Raw genomic sequence first — 21,795 nt, forward strand, 5'->3', positions numbered from 1 at the left:
TGCAAGGATTCCAAGATCTTGTCATTAACTGACTAAATAATTAAGCCTTTTGAGTGTGGGAGCTGTTAAGGCAGTGGTTCTCAACTTTGGCTGCACATTAGAATCTCCTGGGAATCTTTTTAAAATCTTGATTTCTGAGCCTCATCCTCCAGAAACTCTGTTTCTTTGTTATGGGGTGGGGCCACATTAGCAACAAAGAAACAGAATTTTCAGAGGATGAGGCCCAGAAATCAGGATTTTAAAAAGATTCCCAGGTGATTCTAATGTGCAGCCAAGTTTGAGAACCACTGTGTTAAGGAGTCAAAAGACCTTCCTTTTACTACTTGGTTTTGCTATTAACTAGCTATGTGATAGCAGTTTTGAGCCCATACTAAATCATTAAAATAAAAGAATAAACCAAAATAAATGAACAAATATACCTGTTTCTGGATGGGAGACTCAATACTGTAAATTAATCTATAAAATGAATGTAATATTATAAAAATACCACTATAATTTTTCATGGAACTTGGAAGTTAATTCTTATAAGTACTGCGCGCTAACCGATTGCGCCACTGGAGCTTCGTTGGAAGTTAATTCTAATATGTGTTTGTAAAAGCAAAGGGTCAAAACTTGTCGATACAATTTTAAAGAACATGTAATAGGGAATTTCCTTATGAACTATTAAGGCTTAATATAAAATGACAGCAATTGAAGCAATGTAGCCTTGCTTCAGAAACACAAAATGGTTCATTACAATAGTGGGATCAGAAATATATTGCTGAATTTATAGAAACTTGATAAATAGATTGCATTAGGGAGCAGTGCAAATAAAATAATTATTCACACAATAAATTAGATATATGAAAATATTATAATACTAGCTCTCCACACCTAAATATGTATTTGAGGTGGAATAAAGACTTAAAGATGCAGAGCAAAGTTTTAAAACATTTAGAAAAAGATAACTAATGATTTGGGGCAGATTGGAAGAGAAGGGTCTATTAACCATTAAGACATAAAAAGTGAAGTCCATAAAGAAAAAAATATTAAATTTGATATATTAAGATGGAAAGTGGTACTCCACTTTGATAGGTCTTCATAAAGCAAATATCCCAGTTTCAGGCTATTCCAATGAGGAGTGTGAGTTCAGGGCTAAATAACATTAATATAATAAAATTAAGTAATTAAAGCAGGACCCCAAATTTATATTATATATATATATATATATATATATATATATATACACACATATATGCATATATATACATATATATATATCTATGTATATATTCCCAATTGTGATTTTTCTTAAGCATTACTGTCTTTCATAAAATCTGACACTATTAATATTAAGATGCATCCCAATTTTAGTGGTGTTAAAATGTAAAAAGAAAATCATCTTAGAATTTACCTAATGTAGTAATTCCTTTTTAAATCAGTAATCCATAACTCTTTTCTCTCCCTGGAACCTGAGAAAGTAATATATTTATCAGTTATAGCAAATCCCTATAGCAAAATCTATGATGTGGAGATATATTGAAATCTTTTGAAATAGGTGCTATACTGTTGGTATAAGTTTTTTTAAAAGATGAAAAATTCATTTACATCAAAGAAGTCAAGGCATAGATTGAGAGAGGATATTTGTTATACATGTGACCAAAACAGGATTAGTATATAAAGCTTTCTTATAAATCTATAAAGACAAATGATTGGGAGAAAAAAATGGGCTGAAAAGAAGAACAATTGATAGAAGAAAATTTGCAATGTCCAGTAGACATATGTAAAAGGTATTTAATTTCCCTAGTTATTAAAGAAATGCAAGTTAAAATGATGGGATATCATGTCACAACTATGAAATTGGCAAAAGTTTGGTAAGTCCAATAATACAAAATATTGATGAGGACGTGGAGTATCCATGGAGAGTATATAATAGGGCAACAACTTCAGAAAACAATTTAGTGGTATTTGAAGACTTGCATACCCTAAAGTCCAGTCTTCCACCTTTGTGTACTTCTCCACTCATGTATAGAAAATACCCATTACAGAATTACTCGAAAAACAAACCAACAAAAGGAAATAATCGAAATGCCTTGGGTTAAAAAAGTGAGTAATTTATAGACTATTCACATACTGCAACACTGCATTAAGTGCGGTAAAAAGAAAAAGGAACACACTAAAGCTACTTGAGTGAAATCGGATTCATCTCAAAAATGTAATGTGAAGCAGCAACAACAAAAGCAGGTTGCAAAAAAAAGGTGATAACATTTACAAATCGAATTAAAAAAACATGCAAAATAATTATATATATATTATTTTTGAACATTTGTACATGTAGCTAAAGTGTATGCACATGCATAATAATAATAAACATAAAATTCAGGGTAGAAGTCATGCCTGGGAAGAACAGAGTTTAATGAAATTGAGAAGGCATCACAGTGAGTTTCAGCCATATCTTCAGTGCTTTATTTTCCAGGCTGATTCTTGAGTACACAGGTGTTTATAATATTACATATAAATTGTTTGTATGCCTGAATTATTTTATTGAAATGAAATATTTAAGCCCTTATACTATTAGAAAATTTTCTAATTAGAATAAGTATATGTAGAAGTGAAGAAAACAGTAAGGAATTTTGGAATATCATGATGTGACTTCAATATAGAGAATTTAAAAAATCTGAAGTAGAAATGGGTAGATGCTTTTTTATTTCTAAAATGGAAATAAGAATTTTCAGCTAGCAAGCAAAAATCACCACCAAAATGAGAACAATGTGATTGAAATAGGAGGTAAAATGTAACCCTCAATTTGCTCTATCTTGTATTTATCATTTGATCTCACATATGATACCTCATGTATAGTGACAGCAGGACCTCTGAATTTGTAAAATATTCAATCAATTGATTATGTTCAGTTCTGACCATGTTCAGAGACTTCCCTGTAAGAACAGTGACCACCAAAAGCGGGAATAGCCCTAAGCCAAACCACAACACAAAAGATAATTCTTCCAGAATATTTAAAATGCAAATAGGAAGGCTTTGTTTATATAAAATATGAAAACTGGAAATCTCATTTCAAATTCACTGAATAGTATTTTTTGTAATTCAAGAAAAATAGGAACACATACCAAATATTTAAGTATAATTCTGTTTTAGAGTCCAATCTCAGAAATAAAATAGATTAGTAGGTAATATTACCCACCTCATGCTGAACTCAGGCAAGATGCCTGGACAAATCATCAAACAACCCATTTTTAAACATTCAGAACAGTGTTCCTGAGCAATAAACAAAGCAGCACTGTGATAAAGAAAGAGTCAGAGGACAATTTAATTTCCTTTGATGATAGAGTAGACAAAGGGGAAGAAATAGATGTAATATTTCTGAAATTTGGAGAAGTTGACATTCTTTCAACAACTACTTATTGAAAACTATCTCTGGGGCAAAGCACAAAGTATTTCATAGGAGAGCTGACTTTAAAACAAACAACCACCACAAACCCTGACTTTGCTACTAATAAGTTAATTTGTTGATTGTAAATGGCTAGTAGTTACTTTGAATTGGCACTTAACTATCCATACCAAAGATTGGATATTAGATGCTAATACAGAACTGAAGGTTCATTTTCAGTGTATTTAAGTACAAATTGGTTTGAAGGTTAAGATAGTCAATGAAAGAAGAAGAATAAAAGAAGGAGAAGTAGGATAATAAGTATGAAATATGAATCAAACTCATGTATTCCTTTGGTGATTTAATTTACAGAGAGGAAGTAAGTTTCTTAATCTTTGTGTCCCTCAAAGTACAAATGATTAATAAATGAATGACAAAGAGTGAAACTAGTTGGTACATGAAAAAAAAATCTCTTTTATTGATGGCCTTTCTAATCTCTTTTCAGAGAATGAAATTAATAGAGAATGTAAGTAAAAAAATCGCTATGACTAACAATAATGAGAAATAAAAGACCAAGATTGGCAAACTTGAGTGTCATTTGAGATATGAGATTCCAATTTGATTATGTCACTAAAATCTTAGCTGTGTGAAACCTGAAAGCAGGATTACACATCCCATTTTGTTTTCTATACTTTGAACAAACAAAAAGAAAGATTGACTAATACCAATGGATCATGTAAAGAAATGGCATGGATTTACAGAAACCTAGATGAGAAAGTAATGTTGTCTTTAGTGCAAGATTTTTTTTTAGGAAGGGGATAATTGATATAAAAGCACATCTTTAATGACCAGTTCAAATCAACTAACTTACCTGGTAGTAAATATTTTTAGGATGTTATGAAAGACTGATGTTCTATGTCTGAAAAAAATTAATAAATATTGTAAAACAGTTTCTAAAACAAGTCTTGGAGAAATATATTCCTCTACCATCTTCAGAACTCCCCTGATATAACCTCATTTAAGTGCTCAGACTTGAATCTAAATGAATGGCATTGGGAATTACGAAAGGCATGAAAATAAGAAGTGTTGCGAGGCCTAAGTGCTGCAAAGCTGGCTGTTTACGAAGAGGTTCTTTCTACAGGGAAGAATCTGCTCCCACAATCCTCCTTAATTAGAAAAGACTACTTAAAACACCTGACTGATACTGAATATTTCAGGTATGCGTTGGGAGAAAACACCTGCCTGAATGCTAAATTTACCAGATACATCTTTATATGTCATGTTTTGAAGACTTGTAATGGAAACCAAGGAAGTAATGATTAAGACTAGATATTTTAGGATGAAACAGTCAGAGAGAAATGGGGCTTCCGCATTAAGGTTGGCTTGAGATACTAAAACATTTTTTTTTAAGTTAGGATCTTAAGTCAGAACTAAATCCAGATTTAAAAAATAAACTCAAGTCATTTTGAACTGTTAAAAGTTTTTTCAAATATCGGTGCCATTGTGCTAATAATTCTTTTTTATTTTTTTGTTTCTTTTTTTACATCTATAATTTATAATTATACTTAATTGCTATAATTATTATTTACTTAAAATACATAAATATTCAACCCCAAATATTTTAGCTATTAATAGCTTACCACATTATTACTTTATGAAATATTTTGCTTATTTTGAAAGGTAGGTTTTTATATATTTGTGAAATTTAACAGTATTTTACTGAACCTGTAAGGCTGTAATTTCATAGAAAATTCTCTTGATATGGTAGCTACTTTGGACTCCATCATACCATGATTGATTTTAGTTCATTTCAGTGTAGACTAGAATGAGGTAAATTATGAAAAATGGTCTTCAGTATTCCTTTAGTACTGAATAAATACAAACAGAAAACCATCCTATTGTATATCATCCATTAAAATTCATTGTATATTCATTTTAGTCTATGTTTCTAGTATTAGCAAAATATACTCTAAAATTTCACCTAATTATGGAAAAAGCACATGAAAATTAATGTTCTGCAGTTCAATCTGGAAAAGTAAATGTTTAGTACTATCCCAATGGCGTTGCCATCTTATTGACTTCAGACACAGGTTTGATACTTTTCTCTAGATACGATTCTAGATCTGATTGTACAACTAAAAATAAACACTAGTCTGGATTTTCATTATTGTTCAATTAATGATTTAATGAACATCATCTACCTGTCCCAAAATATTCACTTCCATCATTTACTAAACATTAAATAAGAGATCTTTCAATGACATATCCAAAAGGAATTGATCTGTGTGTATATGTCTTTTTATCTGTGTGTGCCTGTGTGTATGAATGTGTGCGGTGTGTCTGACTGTCTTTTTTTTTTCTCTCAGGATCTCTGATCACACAAATCCACCTCTTTAAATTTTAACTATTTACATCAAATTGGGAACTATGTCACAAATGTTTCAATAAAATGAATTTCCCTAAAATCACTTGTATTTGGTTTTAGAGCTTGCTTTTTTATCATGTAAATAAAACTATTTCTGATTATCTATACATAAACTATAGAATGATAAGACGATGTTATACTCAATGCATAGGAAGTTGTTCAACCTCCCAACCATCCATTATAAAAATCATAACCCTCAGCCTAAGTATTGTGGGTTTTTTTCAAAATATTTCTAAAACCTCTCTAGAGATAAACAAGCTAATAAATAGTTTTTGTTACTTTAAAAAATGAAATTGTGACCCTTTATTACTAAATTGTATTAGGAGAGAAGAAAATTGCAATTTTTTAAAAGCAGTTGCTTAAGTAGATTACACAAAGAAGGTAATATCAAAAAAGTTCAAAGTAAGATTTATTATGTCACAACATTGATAGACTATTAGAGTAGATATAGCTTATATGTTAATAGAAAGTTTACCTATTATATGATGGAAAGAGAGTATAATTTTTTGCTATATCCAATGCACTAAATCAGTTCACAAGTCACACCTTGATCACTAACAAGTTTGATAAAAAATATAAGAAATCCCTTAGAGCTGAAATTAGTTTTTACTAGGTCTCAAACTAATTGTTAAACAAATAGAGTATATTTGAACTAAGGCTCAAAGAATTGCAGTTTTATAGTTCTTGTATGAATTCCAAAGATTTCCTTTTGTTAAAGAGAAACAATAAAACAAACAAAAAACAAGAAGGCAAATGCCTGATTTAATAAGATCACACAAGTTCAGTCCATCACTACATGAGAAGGTATTGCACTATTCCACTTCAGACTTGATGCTTTTTATGTTTGGTTGTTGGTATAAAAGTGTCATTGTTCTTAAAGTATTTGACCACCACCAAATTTTAAAAATTAAAATTAACATATTAAGAAGTGACAACACTAAATGTCCTTAATCCAGTGAGCAGAATAATAAATGTCCCTGGAATTTGTAAATATGTTATCTTACATGACACAGAGACTTTGCTGATGTGCTTAAGTTAAAAATCTTGAGATGGGAATAATTGCAAGAATCCTTATAAGAATCAGAATCAGAGTAAGAGATGTGATAAAAGAAGCAGAGATAGATGAAGAGACAGATTTGAAGATGCTACCCAGTTGGCTTAAAAGATGGGAGACAGGGCTGTAAGCCAAGGACTGCAGGTGGCCTCTAAGAGTTGGAAATGGCAAGAAAATGGGTTCTGCCTTAGAGCCTCCAAAAAGAATGCAGCCCTCGCTAACCCATTTTAGACTTCTGATTCCCAGAACTGAAAATTTATAAATTTGTATTGTTTTAATCCACTAAATTTGTGATTATTACAGCAATAGGAAGCTAATGTACTTAATTAAAAATATGAAAAGTATTCTGGGAATTATCAATGCTTCCCAATAGAAACATAATGTATGCTACATAATCAATTTAAAATTTTCTAGCATACACTTTAAGAAGAGTCAGTTGAAATTAAATTTAATTCTATATTTTATTTAGTCCAATATATAAAAATATTGTCATTTTGACATATAATTGCTATCAAAAATTAATAACAAGACCTTTTATAAATTTTTCATACAAATGTTTCAAAAATCTAGAGTGTATATTGGGTATCTAGTGTCTAGAGCACATCTCAATTTGGACTAGTTCCTTTTCAACAGCTCCACAGCCACAGATGGCCATTGATTGCCACATTGTATAATGCAGCTGGAAAGTATAAGAAACAAATTAAAAAGAAAAATTCATGTTTTATATAAATGATTCTAATATCCTTTTTTCTGTAACAATCTAGATTAAAACCATAAAGACACCTAAAAAAACAGGATTGTATGGCCAATTTTCTGATAACTTCATTTAAAAGCATTAGAAAAGGAACAAAAAAATAACATGAAAGGACAGTATGATTACCTAATGAGACAGAATGGTCTGATGTTTGTGAAAAAATGCTAACAATAATAGAAAAAAATGTTTTTTTCTGGTATTTTTAGATTTTAAAAAAGCCAAGGATAGGAAAAGAATGGCATTGCTTGGGGCCAACTATGTAATATGACCAAAAGAAAAGCAAAACTATTAAAGCCCTGGCTTCCAATTTCTTCAGAGAGAAGAATGGTATTTCAACTGGAAAAGAACATGATGGTGAGAAAATGGTACGAAACCCTGAAATGATTTAAATTTGCTTTAAGTTTCCAGGTCCAAGTCCATTACCTAAAGGATAATAAAAATACGTGAAGATGTTGGAACTAGAACCTGCTGTCTTTGAGTTATTGTGGAGAAGTGCCATAAAAATTGTCAACAGTACTGTTTTTCAAACAGAATTCCAGAAACTGAAGTTTACTATTCTTGACAACAGAAATTCTAAAACTCATACCCACTCACATGTGTTCATTAAGTATATGTCAAATCAGAATCAAAACTTTTTTATTAGAGTTATTAGAGTGGAAGATCGAACATGTGGTTTGAAATGTTTATGTTGACTTCATCCAAAGGCTTTTTATAAAAAATCACTCATAATTTTTTCTCCTGGACAGAATTATGAAGTATGGGGCTGAATGATGCTGTATTTGAGCAGATCCTTTGAAAGTTGAATAATCATTCTTCTGTAGCATTCAATGAATGTTCTTTGATGTCCTTTTCTCTTTTCCTTTTCTTGAGGATTAAAATAGCTAAAGGAATTTGTTTTGTAACTAGGTTTGTCCATTAAACAAATTAATCTAATGGTGGGTATGAATGAGAAGCTTAAGTAGGAGGTTGCCTTAGATGATAGACTTTTAAATAGATTATTTAAAAACATAAACTGTTTTTTGGAATTAAGTTTTTCAATCATGCTTTTTAAAACTGTTAAGGAGTTTTATAATAAATCATTTTTAAGATTAGATCTTAAATTGAATTTTAATTAAATTTAACCAAAATTTAAATCTAATTTATTTCTGTGTCCTCTATTGCAAAATGGAAATCAAGATCCCATTGCTGGTTTATTCACTGACATAATATGATTATTACTATTTAATTAATCAACCATATTTTATTGAAATGCATTTCTTATTTACAGTACTTAATTGAAGTAGAAAGAACTTTGGGCTGTAAGTAGAGTGATTTTGATAACAGCTTTTAAAAATAATCCAAATTTAAAACAAATCAATTAAAATACAACTCATTATCAATCTTAAGTTTGGTTACATGTATTTTAAATGAACTTTTTTAATGTAATGGCTATGTTTTTTCATCTTTTTGACTCCTAATCTGGGCCAAACCTTTCTCTATCCTCTCTCTTCCCAAATATATCAAGAGGTAGATCAGGAAGCCATAAATATAGACACAATAATAACAGTAACAATAACAGAAAAGAAAGTCTCACTATAAACTGCCTCTCTCCTTTTCTCATCCTCTCTCTGCTCATTTCCTCTTCCACCTCTCTTTTTTATATATGTAATACAAGATACATAATGTATATTTACATAGTATATACTAACTAACTATATTAATATATTTAATATATGTATAACTCAATATACCTAAAATACAGATGCATATATATTCCCATGTGGCTGTTCCAAAGACTAACATTTTTACCTAATCCTTTGCTCTGTCAGCTTTCTTGGAGTTTTGAATATTTAATAGTCATAAAAACAAAAATAATGTCAACTCTCATTTGTTGAATGCATCCTTTTTGTACTCAGTTCTTATATGTATTTTTCAAATTCGAAGGGTACATTTAATTTTTCCTATTTTTACAAATCAGTCAACTGAAACCCCAAATAAGTTGTTGCCACTACCAGATTAAACAGAGATTGTAATCTAATTTAAATCCAAGCCTCTTGTCCTTCCTGTTCACTGTGAAGGGTGGTGAACTGAGAGCTGTAGAGTATGGATACTGAAGGAATGACGCGGTGCTCAAGAGTTAATAAAAATTAAATGGTCAGTTGGGATATCTTCCCCCAAAACAAAGCGGATCGCCATTGGGTAAAGGGATGTTCTGTGCATTTCTCAAGAGACAGGGATAATGGAGGATTTGGTTAGCCTCTATCACCCTGTCTCAGGTAGGACCAATGCTGCTGTTTTGAAGATCAATAGAGGATGAGGGTGTCCCTGGTTTGAGATAAGCTGATTTCATCCTTTAGGAAATCTGAACTATGTACTGAATGAGGGACCACATCCAGAGGGTATTGCCAAACATTCAACTTGCAAGCAGTTAGCAAAATCCTCTTTAAATACCACTCAGATGAGAGAAAACACTCAGCAGCAGACACTCTGGGTTGCTAGTAAAAGAGATGGTTTCCCTGATTATCTGGGAAATAGTACTGACTAGAAACCACAGAACCAACATTGAAGGCTGTAGCCTGATGTACAGGGAAGTATCATCAGAGCAGACGTGACAGCAGAAGAGTCAACTACTGTTAGAGATTGAGATTACAGAGGACCTGGCAGCAAAAAGAGTCTTTATCCAGGAATTGCAGGAGGTACAGAAATTCCTGAATTCCTGACACGGACCCACATCAGTTCTCGGCTGCTGCCTGGCTGTGCCAGACTCTTCACAACCCTATCCTCATCTAATTGCCCTTCCCCATTCCTCACACTGACATCAAAATAATCTTTTTATGAAATAAATCTTTTTTAAATCACATTCCTGGTTATTACCAGAATTGGTGATTTTCACCCATGGTTGCCCACTGGAATCCCTAGAGAGGGTAGATTGGGCCTGCCTCTCTGTCCCCACAAACGAATTAAATCAGAATCTCTGGATCCTAAGCTAGGACACCCACATTTTTAAAATCCAAAGACAGAAAACGTAGAAAGATGCTCCTTGTAATATAATTTATAATAGCAGAATTAGGAATAATAAAAACCTCCAAAATTAGTTCTATGTAAGTATATTTAACTAATACTTAGGTAAATATTTAAGTAAAACAAGGTAATATGCTTGATAAATTATTAGGAGTTGTGTAACAACATGGAAAAATGACAAGAACAAGATTAGTAAAAGAAAACATTTTCAAAATTAATATTGTGCTCTGATTCCACTTATATTAAAACTAGAGGCCCGGTGCACAAAAATTTGTGCACTCGAGGGGGGTTTCCCTCAGCCCAGCCTGTGCCCTCTCACAGTCTGGGACCCCTCGGGAGATGATCACCTGCTGGCTGAGACTTGCTCCCCAGGGGATTGGGCCTAGCTGGCAATCAGATATCCCTGTGGTAGTCCGGCAGCTATCGGGGGATGTCCACTTGGCAGCAGGGAGCAGACCTAAGCTGCAGTCAGACATTCTTAGCGCTGCTGAGGAGGCAGGAGAGGCTCCCATCACCACCGCTGTACTGGCAGCCATCAGCCTGACTTGTGGCTGAGCAGAGCTCCTCCATGTGGGAGCTGACTGACCACCAGAGGGCAGCTCCTGCATTGAGCGTCTGCCCCCTCATGGTCAGTGTGTGCCATAGTGACCAGTCATTCCCAGTCTTTCTGCTATTAGGGTCACTTTGCATATTACCCTTTTACTATATAGGATAGAGGCCTGGTGCACGGGTGGGGGCCGGCTGGTTTGCCCTGAATGGTGTCCCGGATCAGGGTGGGGGTGCCGCTTGGGTGCATGGCCAGCCTGGGTGAGGGGCTGATGGCTGTTTTCAGGCTGCCCGCACCCCCTTCAGGTTGGGGGTCCCCACTGGGGTGCCTGGCCAGCCTGGATGAGGGGCTGATGTCACTAAATAATCCAATTTTGAAAGCATCATTTAATTACCAAATAATTTAGCCTTGATTTGCATATAGTTTATTCAATTTCGCATGTCTTGTTGACCTACTAACCCATATATATTAACCAATTTGTCTAAATGCTGTTGAAGTTGAGGTTAAGAAAAGTCAAGCACAATGCCTAACAATTAAAAGCTGAGGGGAGAAGCTGGAATCTGTAGCTTCAATTTCCATCCTGAAGCTATTTCCCATTGGAATCATGATGAGTGAAATTTGAGGTGGATATGCTGGTGGATATTTTTAAGCTCTCTTTAGGTTAATTTGAAATAATAAAGTATTATTGTGTGATAACTCCCAGACATCAGCCATTCTAAGTGCCATTAATTATAGGCTTCATGCCTCACACCTTATAGGTCATTCTTTACATAATCCCACTACTCTCAGAAATTATTCTTTCTCTATGAATCATTCTCTGTTTGCTTTGAGTTTGAAGAGGATGAACACAGTGAAGGATTAATAAATTTAATGGAAAAATAAGTTTAATTCACTTAAGTCTTATATGCCTAAAACAGCTCTAACTGATATTTTCTTTCATTCAACGAAAATGCTGTTCAAAACATACAGCTATAATCTTAATAAAATTTTCATTGTAATATCTGCTTCATCTTCATTCCAATTAATTCTGTTGAATTTTAAATTTTCAGGTTTGTCAGGATATTTCTGTCAAAGCACCTTGGTGGTAGTATAAATCAGTTTATCTTTATGTGGTAATTCATATCACACAAAAACTGAAGGGCCATTTCTCAAAATCATGTTTCTAGAACTACTCCTTCTTTCTCTGTGGTGGCAGGCACTATCTTACAACTTCCTTTTTTTTCCCCTATGCAAAGGGAAAAAAATTCCTATTTCTCTGGAGAAGTGTCTTTATTCCACCCTCTTTTAGTACTTAGCCTTTCCTAGACATGTCATGATTGTTAGAAGCAGGTGCTAGCTTTCAAAATGCACTCTAGCTCTTTTCCCGGTTTCAGCAAGGTGGAACAGATGGAAATTCGGCAGCCTGAGTCCTGGGATTTAGTAGAGTTTGGAAAGTATTATTTTGCTACTCTGCTGCCAAAGAGATCTAGTCACTTGCAGGCAATCTCCCTTTTCCCATCCCCATGTTTCCCCCTGAAAAATACTTACTCTCACCTCCACAATCACTTCATCATCCATCTGTCTATCTTACTCTATTCAGTCTACCCAAGGGATCTGGAGGTGGCTGCCCTCTGTATTTTTCACTAGCTGTCTGCCCTCTATCTCATTCTCAGGGCCATTTTCCAGGTGTGAGTTCTGCTGGTGCTCCACTGCCTTCCCAATCTTTTTTTAAAAATATATTTTATTGATCTTTTACAGACAGGAGGGGAGAGGGAGAGTTAGAAATATCAATGAGAGAGAAACATCAATCAGCTGCCTCCTGCACACCCCCCTACTGGGGATGTGCCTGCAACAAGGTGCATGCCCTTGACCAGAATCGAACCCGGGACCCCTCAGTCCACAGGCCAATGCTCTATCCACTGAGCCAAACTGGTTAGGGCTGCCTTCCCAATCTTACATTGGTTGTCACCCAGCTTATCATTCCCTCCAACTTTGCCCTGCACTCTTTGTGGCCCTCATCCCCATCATCCTGGGATGGGTTCCCCTTTGGGCAGGTTGGTGGTCCCATAACCCCCTCTGCCCAACACTTATCTCCAACTTTTCCTAGACTGTAAGCTCCATGAACACAGGAAATTTTGCTTATCACTATAGTCCTAGAATTTAGAAAATAGAGGTGGTTAATACATATTAATTGAATGAAAATACTGATTTTCCTTATGAATTTCTTCATGAGAGATTAGACTGGTAAACATGATGATAGATGTGAAACAATAGTATTTCATACAAATAACATGTCTAAAATCCTGTTGTTGATAAAACTAAAGATTGATTTCTTGTGCATGCACATGTCCAACAGAAACTGAGTCAAATGTTATTACAAAGATAAATATAAATTTCCAAAAGTCAAACAAGTTGCAACTATCATGAATCATCCTAACCAATACCTGGTCTTTCTCACTACCTCTCCTTCATGTGAAAATACTAACATTCTGCTCAGGTGTGGGGATGTTTAGTCTCCTTCCATAGCTAAAAACTATTTCTGCCCTGCTTATCAGCCAGCAGAGGGCTTAATGAGAATTTCCAAGTCCTCACAAAATAGCTAAGAGCACCTGTTAGTAGGCTTTGTTAAACATGTAATTTGCCTCTTAAATCTGCACAGGCAGTGTGGCTGATTATTCTTATTAGTTGTTAAACCTAACCACTACTTATGTTCATTCAAACAGTTCTCTTTTCACTTGTCACATACATCCAGTTATTCACAGGCATTTTTAGTACTTGAGTGGACAAATCCTAGAATTTTAGAGTTGAAAGTCACTTCCAAGGCCATTCCTCTGAGGTCTTTCAGTTTAAACTTTATGCCTAAGGGACTCTTTTAACTTGACAGATAATCGGGTAACTCCTGCTTATGCAAGAGAGATAAATAGGTACCTCTTATAAGGAAATGCACTGCACATATGCACAATTCAATTATCTGGCACACAAAAAAATCACTTTTCCCATAAATTCTATTCATTGCTCCCAGTAATTCTCTTTGCACCTACATGGAATAATTTCAATTCCTATTCTAGGGGTCAACCAACCATTCATATAGTTAGAGCCTTTTGTCATTTCTTTGGACTTTGATTGCCATGATAAACACGTGGTCGGCAAACTGCAGCTCACGAGCCACATGTGGCTCTTTGGCCCCTTGAGTGTGGCTCTTCCTAAGCCTTAGGAGGGTCCTAATTAAGTTAATAACAATGTACCTACCTATATGGTTTCAGTTTAAAAAAATTGGCTCTCAAAAGAAATTTCAATCGTTGTACTGTTGATATTTGGCTCATTGACTAATGAGTTTGCCGACCACTGTCAGATAAACAATATGTTTCTTTTCACACATATTTACATGCAATTATTTCTCTTTTTGTTTAGATTTATTTCTCAATGAACTAGTTAGCTGTGGTGATCCCCATCACTTTGGAAATTTTAGAATTTGGATATATAAAGACCTCCAAAATCAGGAATAGCTTTGTCATCTAACCCAATGCCTCTCAGATTTTAATGTGCATCGAATTACCTGCAATCTTATTAAAACACAACATCTGATTCAGTAGTTCTGAGGCAGAGCCTGAGAGTATGCATTTTTAACAATCTTTCTTGCTGCTGGTCCACAGGTTACATTGAGGTTGAGGTCTTAATAGAGTCTCTTAGCTTTCATTAAATTTCAAACATATGGCATGCTTTTCTACACCACTGTATTTTATGTAAACATATAAGGCAAAACATTAACACTAGCATATATATATATATATATATATATATATATATATATATTAATGCTGTTTTATTCAATGACCTCAAATTTGTAGGAAAATTAAAAACTAATTACACTCGTTACCACTGATAACAATTATTATCTGATACATGGATGCTTTGACCTAGGGAAAAAATATAATCTCAAATTATCTCGGATTATTTAGAGGCCAATAATTACTCTAAAATTGTGCTGTAATTAAAACCAGCATAACTTCTCTGACCCTGTAACCATTAATTAAGAGTATGATTTCTATAGGCTAACTTTTTTTCCTCCCTGGTGACCAGTTCTCACTTTTGCCATCAAAAAGACTTTCCCACATTTTCACAAAGGTGAAAATGAATTTATTATCCAGGGGATTAGGCACACATAGTACAGAAATTTTATCATGTGTTACAGCATGAATTCTCCATAGTGAGTCTATTTCAACATGGAATAGGTTACTTTCTCTTCTCTAAAGAATCACCCATTGCTGAACAGGGGATCATCTCAGTGCTGCCTTACAAAGAGGATTCTCTATCATTTTGGATATTTGTTTTACTGAGTTTTGTACTAATTTACTAATAGAAATTACTGCCCTGGCTGGTTTGGCTTAGTGGATAGAGCATCGGCCTGTGGACTCAGGGATCCCAGGTTTGATTTCAGTCAGGGGCATGTACCTTGGTTGTGGGCACATACTCAGTAGGGAGTGTGCAGGAGGCAGCTGATGGATGTTTCTCTCTCATCGATGTTTCTAACTCTCTATCCCTCTCCCTTCCTCTCTGTAAAAAAATCAATAAAATATATATTTTTTTTAAAAGAAATTACTACAATTTATGACTATCTTACCTAATAAAGAGTGGATATGCAAATTGACTGTCATGCCATAACAGTCAAGATGGCTGCGCCCACAGAGGAGGCCGAATTCCCATTACAAGCCTTAATGAGCAATCAGCAGGGACCTGAGGCTGTGTGGTGCTGTGCCGGGGCAGGGGACCTCAGGTTGCAGCCCCCGCCTGGCAGGGCTTGATGAGGGTGGGGCTGGCCAGGGTTGGATCTTGCCCAATGTGGGTGGGGCCGGCTGGGTCTGGGTCTCCTGTGATTTTGAGGTGCCGTGGGTGTGCGGGGACTTGACTCTGGGTCCCATCACATGCCCCAGACTCTGACAGGAGAAAGATTTTCATATACATTTTACTAATTTTCTTTCATCTCTGACATTTCTTTTATAGAGAAAGGGAAAATATCAATATTAAAATATTTCCTCTGATTAATTCCCTTTTAATGTGTGCAAATTTTGTGCACCGGGCCGCTAGTATAAATTATAATTATTGCTAACTTACTATAATGCCTGAAAACTATATAATAGCTTTTATTAATAACAACAACAAACAGCTATTACTGTCATTTATTGAGTGCCTATCTTATGCACAGTGCTGTCATTGTTCACACTTCCAGAATTATGAATAAGTAACTATAATTTGTACCATTATATTGATGAACAAATGGAAGTTCAAGGATGTGAAATAGCTTGGTTGGGGTCACTTGAGTAGTAAATGGCTAAGCTGGGTTTGGAGCTAGATGACTTTAAAACCATGATCACAGTGCAACCCTGCCTGCCTTTGGAAGGGCTTTTATATTAATGCATAAAAGGTTTTCTGTTTAAGAAGGTAATTAAAATCATCTTTAAAATGAGAGATTACATCAAACTGGATCCAAAAAACATGTAAAAGACAAAAGCATCTTTTTAAATGTGGAGTGTCCTCAGGGCATAAATATAAGTCTTCTTAGGATCAAAGATCATTAAAAAGAACTTATGTCAAAAGCAATACTTTTAAAAATGCAAAACAATTACTACAGCATTTAAGCTATTTAAATCTCACATATTAGCTAAGAGACAAGGAATATCCAACCAATTTAATGAATTGATAATACAGACATGAGCAGAACCAACAGCTCATGTTTAGTTTGTTAGCCCTGAGTTGGCTGGGCTTGGTGCTTTGTTTTCCAAATATGAGGATTCTTCATTTCAATTCCTTCCATTTTTACTTCTTGTTTTATAAAGACTTTTGGTAAGAACCTGAAAATTGAACTGCCTGTCACTGGCATTCTTTTACTTTCTGTAGTTATCACCTCACCTCAAGGCCACAATTCCACTCCAACTCCTCCTGTGACTTCTCTGCTGTAAACATCACAAAAGAGGATGAGACAAAGTGGAGGTGATTAGAAGAACCAGAATAACTCTTTTGGGGGATAAAGATGCTTATATCTATAGAAATGTTTGAGATGAGAAAAAACAAGATGTCATATGTATAGGGTAAAAAAATCTATAAGACTGCCGGGGAATTTAAATAAAAATGTATTCCTGTATAGGATATAGCTGTAAGTATCTAAATCAAGGTGTATGTTTTAGTGAACTCAATGTATAAGATGTTTCATGGTAGAATCCTAGTTTTTGCCCTATTGTTAAAGTCACTGGTCTATCATAACGTAACATAAAGTTTATGTTAGTAACATTAACTTCACTAAGTAATAGCATAATGATCTCACAAAGACATTGCAGGTTTCAAATGTGGTTTGTAGACTTTGAGTATGTATCAAATACTTTCAATATCTTCTCCAATAGTTTTAGAGAATATATGTAATAACATGTGCCTATATGATGACTCTCAGGTCATTTGCAAATTTTGTGTGATGAGTGTGTTGAAAATGTAAAATAAATACCTACCATAATTCTTACTGATGAACTCATTTAGGTTCTTTTCTTTATTTGCCTATTCTCTCTGAACTTTAGCCCATTGTGAAGACTTGTGGAGGACATAGTGAGAACAGAAGATCCTTCCTTGAAACCATGCATGTGTACTTAAACATGCTATTTATCAAAACAACACATGTACTGGATCCCATACCCAATCAAGGGCAGAAGAGGACATTATGGCTATTTGCTCTAAAACCTCTGTATAAATTTATTAAAAACAAAAATTTCTCTATCTTAATTGTCTTATGCCGGGAGCCGGTCCATCTTTGCTGCTTGACACAGTCGCTGCAGGAAAGAAACATCTGCACAGCATATGTTTCAAGGGACCTGGCGTATATAGCATACTGTTCTTAATATGTTTGCTCCCCTTAGTGCTGTGTGTTTTAACCAAGGTCACCTCTCCAAGAAAGGTTGTTTCCCCAGGTAGGAATTTTTCCCTGAAGTCAGGGAGGGGATGCCTCTCCTAGAAAGGTTGTTTCCCTAGGTAGGAATTTTTCCCTGAAGTCAGGGAGGGGATGAAACTCCTTAACTAAGTGCCAGGCGGGTAGTTAATCACTACAAACAATCATGCTTAAGCTACATAATCTTTACTCCCTGGAATGGAGATAAGAAACGCCCTAACCTTTGTAATAGAAATTGACAGGATTAAAATCAACTGGTATAAATACGGATGTAACAAAACAATAAACGGCAGAACCTCTCTGGAGATCCAGACCAGAACTTGGCTGGAGATCCTGGCTGGAGATCCTGGCTAGGCTGCTGATCAACTGAACACTGTCTCCGTGTCATTCCTTCTTCACCGACTCTGTCTACGCCTTTGGGAACCCCTGGACCCGCTGGGGTTGGACCCCGGCATCTGGCGCCCGAACAGGGTTCCCTTAGGTAAGTCCCCCCGTACTTGGGACGGATAGGACTGCACCGTAGGGTGCTGCACACCCCCCCCCCCCCCATAGAGAATAAGTAGGGTAAGCGGGTAGTTAGTACAGAACTTAGATTGACAAGATGGGTCATACTGAGTCTAAAGAAAAAAGACTCTGTATTAATCTTTTAACGCATATGCTTACTAGCAGAATTGGAGTTGAGGTTTTTCCCAGTGAGACAGAAAGTTTTATAGAAGAAGTATGTCAATGGCTTCCAGAGGATGGAACTGTTAATTTAAAAACTTGGGTTGAAGTAGGAAAGCAATTAAAGAAACACCATGAATCTGACAAGGTCCTGCCATGTTTCTTTTCCCTCTGGGATTCAATCTGTGACACCTTGGCACCAGAGGCAAAAACGGTTGAACTTTCTCAAAATTTAAATAGTCCCTCGGCTCCACCCAGAGAGGACACATCATCATTGTCTTCAGCTCAATCTAAAAGCAATTTAGCTATGCCTACTGATCGGGAGGAGAATAAATATCATAAACATGACCATTGTTCCTTTCCAGTCAGTAGAGAGGAGAATGGCCCTCCCATTCAAAACAGGCTCCCCAAATTAGAAAGGAAGCCTAAACCAGGTCCTGTGGCTCCTATGAGCTCCATGTCTAAATTTCAAAGGGCGATAAGAGAAGCTGAAGCTAATGGAGATCTTGAATTCTCACTCTGCTTCCCAGTTACATATGAGAATGAGTCTGGTGGGAATAGAAACCCCACCTTGGAGCCTATACCTTACAAAGTACTTAAAGAATTAAAATTGGCCTGCTCTGAATATGGACCTCTAGCTCCTTACACACAAACCTTGGTAGAAACCCTAGCCAGTAAATGGATGACTCCTTATGATTGGTCACAGGTTTGTAAATCCTGTCTCTCAGGAGGCGATTACTTATTATGGAAAACTGAATATGAAGATCTTGCTAAGAAAGCTGTAGCCACTAGCGAAAAAACCAGAAAAAGAATAACCCTAGACATGATATTAGGAGAAGGTGATTTTAACACGGCTGAGGAGCAAATGAATATGCCCACAGAGGCACTTACCAAAGTAACCAGTTGTGCAGTAAGTGCCTGGAAATCCCTGCCTTATACAGCAGGAAAAACCACCACCCTTACAGAGGTTAAACAGAAGGTCGAGGAACCATATCAGGATTTCCTTTCTCGCCTCATGCAGGCAGTCAAGAGAGTAATCAATAACAAAGAGGCAGCCGATATCCTAATCAAACAACTGGCTTTTGAAAATGCTAATAATACCTGTCAGGCTTTATTAAGGCTGATTCGCAGAACAGGAACTATAAATGATTTTATAAAACAGTGTGCTGATGTAAGTCCAGCATTTATACAGGGTGTAGCTATAGCTGCAGCTCTCAAAGGGGAGACATACCCTCAATATGTACAGGGTATAGGACAAGCCAGCAATAATACAGGTAATAAAAGAAATATGAACTGCTACTCTTGTGGCTTATCTGGGCACTTTAGCAGAGAATGCCCAAATAAAAATAATAATACTCAGGCCAGATGGCAAGCTCCTCGACAGCCTGGAAATACATTAGGGAATAATATTAATCCTCCAAAAACCGTTTGTCCCCGATGTCAGAAAGGATTCCATTGGGCAAAGGAATGTAAATCAAAATACCATAAAAATGGTCGGCCTTTAAACTCTACAAATAGCTCCCAAGGAGGTTATATCCCATCACCTCAATCGGGAAACTTGAGAAGGGGCCAGCCCCAGGCCCCTGCAATAATAGGGGCATCAACCTTCAACCCCTTTGCAAATTTCGATCAGTCAGTGACCTCTTCAGGGCAACCCCAGGCAGTGCAGGATTGGACCTCCACTCAACCACCCATGCAGTACTAACCCCAGACTCGCCAGTAGCAGCCATTCCTACAGGAGTGTCTGGGCCACTGCCTGAGGGAACTGTAGGTTTAATATTAGGACGGAGCTCCACCTCGTTACAGGGGATATTAGTCATCCCAGGAGTTGTTGATGCAGACTACACAGGAGAAATACAGATTTTACTTTCCCCACCCACCACAACTATACAGATTCAGCCCAACCAGAGAATTGCCCAATTAATCCTGTTACCAATACATAAAATAGGGACAGCTGTTACCCAGGAAGCTAGAGGGGCCGGAGGCTTTGGATCTAGTGATGCAGCATTTTGGATACAAGAAATCCATGCTACTAGACCTACAAAAATTTTACAAATTCAGGGAAAACCAATTGAAGGTCTATTGGATACAGGAGCAGATGTTTCCTGCATAGCAGGGAAGGATTGGCCCTCTTCATGGCCCACGCACACCACCTCCACTTCCCTAGTAGGACTAGGCAAGGCATCTAATGTAAAAAAGAGTTCTCAGATTCTAACTTGGGCTGATGAAGATCAACATTCAGGAACATTCTGTCCCTATGTAATTACGACTCTCCCCTTTACATTATGGGGAAGAGATATCTTGTCTCAAATGGGAGTTCTATTATATAGCCCCAGCGGTGTTTGATTTACTCCTGTTACAAAAATTACAAGAAAATGAGTTTAAATATTCCTCTCCTCATCATGTTCTACAACATGCTCAATTTGTAATTAATATACTAAATGTAGATTCTGAGGGAAATTCCCCAATGTACAGGCATTGGAACCCTGATCTAACTAAACCTAAAGCCCTCGTCAAATGGAGAGACTTGCTTACAGGATCCTGGAAGGGACCTGATGTACTTTTAACCCAGGGGAGAGGATATGCTTGTATATTTCCACAGGATGCAGACTCACCTGTGTGGATTCCAGACCGTCTAGTCCGACCTTATGTCTCACCGCCCGCCATCTCTGCCTCATCATAGCACACCTGACCAGTGCCCGTCTGCAGCAGATGTGCAGCCCTGAGCTGAAACAATCTGTCCATTGGGAGGATCACATGTGCCTCCTTTTTGTCTTTCCACATGTCCCAGCTTTGCCCCACATCTCCTTTCCTTTTTCCTTTTTTTAAAATCTAACTACTTGTTTGCTGGTTCTTTGGCCTTTCTCCTTCTTTCCTGAACACAGCGTTTTCTAGAATCTCCCTACCCTACTGTTCCAGGAAGGGCACCTCCCTTTTATGCCGTGACTAGGGGTGTTTGGTATATGCCCCATACATGGAGTTGTCTTTTGCCAAGAGCCTGACATCCTGGGCTGAGAAAGCCCTGTTCCAGGACTCTCCTTTGTCCTGTATTGGCCCCTCTTACCCTTGTGTCAAGGGGGA

The 21,795-nt window shown here is 36.2% G+C and overlaps 1 protein-coding gene across 1 annotated transcript in view; it reads right to left on the minus strand.

Annotated features, from left to right (window-relative positions):
* Positions 1-21,795, minus strand: part of NLGN1 (neuroligin 1) — an 854,057-nt gene that overhangs the window by 709,355 nt on the left and 122,907 nt on the right. The gene's annotated exons all lie outside the window — the stretch shown is intronic.

The sequence above is a fragment of the Myotis myotis genome, unplaced genomic scaffold (assembly GCF_014108235.1).
Source record: "Myotis myotis isolate mMyoMyo1 unplaced genomic scaffold, mMyoMyo1.p scaffold_m19_p_2, whole genome shotgun sequence".
Lineage (NCBI taxonomy): Eukaryota > Metazoa > Chordata > Mammalia > Chiroptera > Vespertilionidae > Myotis > Myotis myotis.